We start from the raw sequence: 7,464 nt of genomic DNA, 5'->3' as shown, positions 1-7,464 counted from the left end.
CTTTGCACCTGTTCAAACACAAACAAATCCACATCCCCGCAGGGACTGGAGGATTTTCTCAAAATCCCGGAGGTGAAGAATGGGTCCTGACGTGAAAATAAAACATTGATCAGTTCTGTTTTGCAATATTGAAATATAAGATACCAACTTCAGTTGCTATTACTAACATTTCCATCAAGAGCTAAACACTGTCCTGGCTGTCCTGACACAACTCAAGAAGCAGAAGCAAAAAATCCTATCATTCCTTCCTTTCCTTCAATATCCAGTGATCACTCTGCTATTGTTCAGAAGAATAAACAGAGGAAATTAAAAATAATGACAATAATGGAATTATTTGGAAGGTGTGCACTGCTGTGGCTTTCTATGTGAGGATCATTACACATGAACATGAATGGATCCTCAAGTATTTCTCCTGATTCTCAAACAAAATTTGAATTCTAAAGATTTTGCAGGTATCTCTGGTTGTTAATCACATTCTGGTGTTTTCTTAATGAGCGCCCGTTGTCCAGCAGCCTCTCTCCTACTGCAGGAGGTTTTTATTCCGTCCCTCGCTCAGAAATGTCAGATTAGCATGCATATCCTAACATTTGGAGGAGCAGCACAATTTATCTTTTAACTTTTGTGCCCTGAAAACTCCCCAGATCATATTTTTAAATGATTGCGAGCCTGAGCAGCTATTTCAGGAAGCAGAGAAGGCAGTATTTCCACACCACTTTGTGAGAGAAAGGTATTAAAGCCCTTTTAATCTTGCCATAAAAAGGTCTAAAGTAATATCAGTGTGACAATTTTAAGGATTATGCATTGCTATCATGGGCCTGTCTGAAAATTCTGGAATTGCTTCTTTTAGCTAAATAACTGTGATGGAATTACAATAGAAGTTCAGCTCAACTATCGAGTTTTTAAATGGCTGAGAGCTACTCTGGAAAAAAAAAATTGCATCTGCAACTGCCTTGGCTGCTCCACAATCTGTGAGTTTGTTACTTTGGGCTGGAAATATTGCAGACTACTTGGACAAATTAATCATTTGATAATTAAAGAAAAGACAATATACTCCCTTAACCTTTATAAATATGATTTAGGGAGAAAAACAGCAAATGAAAGCACAGAATTTATTTTTCCCTCTTAAAATCATAAATTGAAATATTTTTCTGGAAAAATTCTGCATTTGGACTCATCATAATGCTTTTCCAACATAATTATGGCAAATGCTCTTAGATAGCAGTTAAAAAGTAAAAATCAGATTGCAAATGTGATTTCAGTTCTGTTTAAGGGGAATTGATAAACTGTTCAATTCCTGAGAGTGAAAAAATAATTTGTTTGCAATTCCAATCTCCTTTGCTTTTTGCTTATCTGAACCATAGGCTGGAATACCTTTTAAAGTATTGAGCTGCATTTTTATCAAAGTCCCTGGGAAGTCACTATATTTATTCATTCTCTGATATAATTCAAAATAGGAGGCTAAATTTCCAAAAATCATAGGTTTGATTCTTATTTTCTTTTTCCCCTCAAGCTTGTTTTAATTAGTTTTAATATGTTTGATTGATAGAGTACCTTAAGGTTTAAGAAGGAATTCAGCCTCTTAGTCTTTTTTTAATAAGAAAATTTATCATCTATAGAAAAAGAAAATATTTTAATTCTTATCAAGGAAATGAATTGGAGTGAAAAAAAAAATCTAGGTAACTAAAGGCCTGAGGTTCAATAAAATTAGTATTTTTGAAACAGCCACAAAATCGGAAAAGGCAAATTCTGTATTTATGGCTTCAATTAAAATGAGACATTTATACAAAGAGCAAGATGGAACGGGGGAATGACAGCATTCCAGAGATCCAGAGGGATGCAAAGAGCAGGAATAATTCTCATTTATTCTGAAAACCTCCGGCAGTGGGAAAGGGCCACTTTTCTGCTTTAACCTGTGCACTCGGAGATTGCTTCATTTTGTATGAAGGGATGAAGTCAAGGAGCTGAGGATGTGAAAATGTAACCTTCACAAAATTTTATTTTGATAAACACCTCAGTTTATCTTTCTATGGCAGGCTGATAAGGAAAATTAACATAGTTCAGCAGAGGGCAGGTCAGGGAATGTGCTCATGCGGTGAAAAATGAAAGAGTTCCCTCACACACAAAGTCTCTGCTTTCCCAAGGCTAGTGGCAAGAATAAAAATAATAATAAATTCTTCACTCTGAGAATTTCATTAGGGAAAAAGGTTACATTTATCTGGAAAGTACCTAGGTAAAGAAAAAGCATAAAAACTTCTGTATTAATAGCAAATGAACAGGGGGGCATCATGGCCAGCAGAATATGCAACAGTGACTTGGATTTAGGGTGGAGAGTTTCCAGAAGGAAGTTCATAATTGTATTAATATTGGAACAGTAAATTCAATTTCAGGCATTCTGAAGCAGCAGTGAATTTATGTTGCATTTAATATTAATAAAAGCAATAGGCAAGAAAGAGGACAAATATAACTGCAAAAGAAAATACTGAGAACATTTTAGCTCCACAGCTGAAAGTGGCAGACATTAGGTCACAGGGAAAAAGGAAGAGTCCATCCAGTGACATCATATCAGAGAAATATGGGAATTCAGGTGATTTTCCTGACAAAAATCTGCATTATTCCCAGCGGGGAGATAATTTAATTTGTTTAGTTCCCAACATGCAGCAGGAAATGTTCAAAGCAATGGAAGTCTGTTATGTTTGTAAAATACCAAAATTCTGCCATGCAGCCAAAGCAAACTGGGCTCCACATCCTCTGAGAAAATTCTGAATTCCACAGCAAATTGTGAATATTCACAAACTGTGAATATCACACAAAATTCTGAATATAACTTCAGTTTCTTACCGGATTTTTCTGTCATCTCACACACAAAGGAGGAAGATCAAATACTACATTTATTTTAATCAGGACTGGAGTACCTTTTGAGATCCATTTACAGGAATTCAAATAGTTCCGAGGGAAGATACATTGCATTCCCTAATTAAAAATAATGGCCAAATTCTGCTGGCTGGTGGAATTCCACTGGAATTCCTTTGTACTCCAGGATCTTACCTAGATTTTCAGTCTAGAAGAAGAGATTTTGAGCAATCCTTGCACAGCACTCATAAAAACCCCTTGCAAGTCTCTCTTCAACTTTTGGACCCTGAGAAACCCAAACAAACAAAAATCCACAAACATTCCCCTCCAAAAGAGAAAGGAACCAACAAAACAAAAGCAACCACAACCAAACCAAACCCTCTCGAGTTTTACCCTTGCAGCTGTGCTTATGCTGGGGAATTTCTGTGGGTGATACAGATGGAAGATTAAAAAAATGCAATTAATGACATGAAGGTGCACTAACATTTCAGCTGACATTTCATGCATGATTCATGCTTTGCCTACTGCTCAGATGATGGATCAGTCAAACTATCTTAGCCTGAAGCACGAAAAAGTGAAAATGCTGTATGTCCTCTGGCTTAGAGCTTTCCCTGGGGTGGCTTTGAAAGTGTTTTCTGCACTTGGAAAAAAAAGCTAAAAGTGGGAAAAAAAATAGCTTATATAAAGATTAAAAAAACAAACAAACAAACCAACAAAAAAAACCAAAAAAACCCAAAAAAACCAAAAAAGCAACCCCAAAAAACAAACCAAAACAAAACCAAAAACAAAACTCCCAACAACAATAACAACAAAAACCCAAAAACCCAAAACAAACAAGCAAAACCCCAAAAAACCAAAGCCAAAACTAAAAAAAAACCCCCAATAAACAAAAAAAAAAAAAAAAAAAAAAAACCCCAAACCCACAAAGCAGGAGCATTTTAATTTTTGTAAATGTTGTGTAAACTTATTGAAAGAATTATATTTGAAATAAAGGCCCCTGAACTCCAAGTCAAGGTAAGCAGCAGTTTTATCTGTAAACATGAACACAAGGCTGTTGTGGTAGCATTCTTTAAATGCCATGGGTTTGAGCTTGCTTAACTATTTTTCAGACTTTAGGGTATTGATTTGAAAGCAGAAGAAAAACCAACTTATTTTTGGTAGGGAAATGTATTGATCAAAGTCTGAGACCAGCAAACCTCAGCTTGACCTGCTGAAATTACTAAAAAAGAGAAAGGACTTGGGAAAAATAGAAAAAGAGGATGCAGAGAGAAAGATGGGAAAAGCCATATTAGCAAAAAACCTTTTTTCTGGTCCTTCTGGGAATAAAGTTTTCTAAATTTCCACAATGCCAAGCAGCAGTGATGGCAGGTGAGGGCATTTTTGGGGTTAGAGGAGACAAAGCTTTCATCCTCCCAAGGCACTGCCCCAACAGAGCCTGCAGTGAAAACCCCTTTTTTTTTTTTAGTTCCAAGTAAAAAAAAAAAACTCACGGGACTGGGGAGGCTTCTGCCAAATCATCCAAGCCAAAAGTCTGGTTTATTAAACCAGGAGAGTGGGAAATATTTGCATTTATTGCTGGGAGGATTGGTGGGAAGAGCTCTTGGCACGTCCAGTGGATGTCAGAGTTCCATGGAGAAGATCTGGTTGAACCAGGAACTTCTCCCAGTTAAATCAAAGGTAAAAACAGCAGGAAAAAGAGGGGGGGAAAGGAAAAAAAAAAGAAGAAAAAACAAACCCTTAAGCAATGGACAACATGCCAACAGAACTGCTGAGAGCATCAAGTAAAAATCAGTCCCTTTCTACCACAGAACCTCCAGGAGTCTGGGTTCATTCAGCAAAGCATTGATATAATGAAATTATATGAAATGTTACAGTCCATTGGTATAAAAGGCTTCTATGACATCTGTGACAATAAAAAATGCAGAGGGAAGAATTCTGCAATTCTGTCCCCAAAAGGCAGTGAATGTGAGCAAGCCAGGAAGAGATCTTTGTTACCAGATGAGTTATTTCTGTTCATTTTCATGTGGTGTAACTTGAATTAGCACGAGGGGTTTTTTAATGAATTTAAAGATTGACTGTGCAGGAGCAAGATTTTTTTTGCCTTTTATCAAATGCAGATGTGGGGGTTTTTTTGTTTGTTTGAGAGTTTGGTTTGGTTTTCTTATTGTATTTTGACTTTTTGTTGTTGTTTGCTTGGTTTGGTGTTGGAGGTTTTTTTGTTTGTTTGGTTTGGTTTTGGGGCTCTTTTTTGGTGTGTTTGGTTTGGTTTGCTGTTGTTGTTTGAGATTTTTTTCATTTCAGTTTAGAAAGAAAATATAGGGGAATAAGCACATTTCTATCAAAGGAAGCCACATATTAAGCCTCCATTACAACCATCACAAAGGGCTCTTGACCCCAATTTCCAGAGAAATTAGGAAATAAAAAGAAAAAAAATATATTTACTCTCTATTTCTCTGCATTCCTATAGATATATATGTCACCAATGAAGACTTGCATTCACAGTAGGCTGGGTAGAAAATAATGATCACTGGAACATCAACTGCTCACTTGGCTTGCGCAGATCCTGTTATTTCAAATCAGTTGAGCAATTTTGCACATGCACTGATAATAATTTCCATTTGTGCAAACAGGCAAGGCATTTCCTCCCAAGCCATGGACTAAACACAGGACAATGACAAAAGAAGGGATTTAATGGAGTGTTTTAAGGAAAACCTGACTTCTCTCTTAGTTGTGTAAGTGCAGTGTTGCTCTCAGGATTATCTGAGATCTGAGCAAATATGACAAAAGGATTCTGCAATTATTGCTCTCCAGCACTATTTACCCAATTTTCAGGCTCAGTTTTGCTCGTTTGGCTGAGCAGTCACATCCTGGGCAATGACTGAATTATCCCCTCTCCAGAAGCCATCACCTATCCAAAAACTGCATTAATAAATGCTATAGATCCTGAATAACAATCCCAAATCACCTATCAAACAATTGCATTAATAAATGCTATAGATCCTGAATAGCAATTCCAAATCACCTATCAAACAGCTGCATTAATAAATGATATAGATCCTGAATAACAATTCCAAATCACCTATCAAACAGCTGCATTAATAAATGCTATAGATCCTGAATAACAATCCCAAATCACCTATCAAACAATTGCATTAATAAATGATATAGATCCTGAATAGCAATCCCAAATCACCTATCAAACAGCTGCATTAATAAATTAGATAGATCCTGAATAACAATCCCAAATCACCTATCAAACAGCTGCATTAATAAATTAGATAGATCCTGAATAACAATCCCAAATCACCTATCAAACAGCTGCATTAATAAATGCTATAAAACCTGAAAAAAAATTCCAAATCAAAGTCCATTGATCTGAGCCACCTCCATGGTGAATTCAACAATTTTTGGTTTTTTGTTTGTTTTCTTTTTTTTTTTAATATAAATGCTGGAATTATTCCAAAACACATAGCTGGGCAAATCCCAGCAAAAGGAATGCCTGGGAGATGGGCCTGCTTGTCCCATTTCCCCCTCTATATTCATATAATGGTGAAATTTTGATCTCTGATTTGTAAATTTAGGTTTTTTTCCTTCATATGTAAAGCAGAACAGGCTCCCCTCTGGTCTGAAGACAATCTGATGTTTTACAAAACCCCTTTTAGCCCAATCCCCGTATCAATTGTTATGATCTCTAAAAACAAGAATACCTCCTTACCTTTGGAAGGGTTTAATTAGGAGGAAATGTTACATTTAAAAAAGATAATATATAATTAATAACTTCAACAAAGGTGGACAAAGAAGAAAGAGATTGCAGGCTTTTCACATCCTTAAAAGCATTTAATTCTCTATTCATCTAAAATTAACAATCAAACTGTGTAGCAGAAAAGACTTAGAAAAGCTCAAATTATATCACTGCCTGTATTATTTTTCTCTCATTCTTCAATGAAAAATTGTTCCACTGGCTGTCTCTGGCTCCTTGCTGCCTGAATTATATTTTTAATTAAGAGCTGCACTGTCATGCCTAAGAAATTTGTTTGTCAAGGATTCATTTCTAAGCGTGTTGACAAAGAGCAAGTTATTAATACATACAAAATTTATAAAACTGAGATTTGGGAAAGCATTTAGAGGGAAAAAACGTGAGCAAAGAGTTGTTTTCCCTCTAACAAACATTCCGAAAGTTCAGGCTGCAGACTCAGAAAAGATTCTGTAGAGCCACAAGGGTCTTTTGGGCTCCCAACAGGTGACAGGGTCGGATTCACAAAAAGGACAAGACCCAGGCATTGTGGTGATTTCTCAGCTTTGCTGTCTAGCAGACCTTGCGTATAATTGTGGCAACGTCTCAGCAACAATTCTCTTGGTTTTTGAGCTAATTTGCTGGAGGAATAAATATGCAAGCAGAGTTCCTTCACACTGCTCTGAACAAAGACCCTGAAGGTGTTTGTTCTCGGTACGGACTGAGAGAGTCTAACCAGGAAAAACAAATGAAACAGAGAAATTATGGCTGGGCCTGGTGTTTAAAGCGACATCCAGGTTGTGCAGCCTTGAAAGGAGCAAATCTGCTTTTCTCACTTGTGATGCAGGGCTGGTGGAGCTGTGGCTGCAGAGAACAGAGGC

Source organism: Melozone crissalis, unplaced genomic scaffold (genome assembly GCF_028551555.1).
Source record: "Melozone crissalis strain CALT ecotype California unplaced genomic scaffold, PUWL_Pcris_2 ptg000068l_1, whole genome shotgun sequence".
Classification (NCBI taxonomy): Eukaryota; Metazoa; Chordata; class Aves; order Passeriformes; family Passerellidae; genus Melozone; species Melozone crissalis.
Note: the sequence above shows the minus strand (reverse complement) of the source record.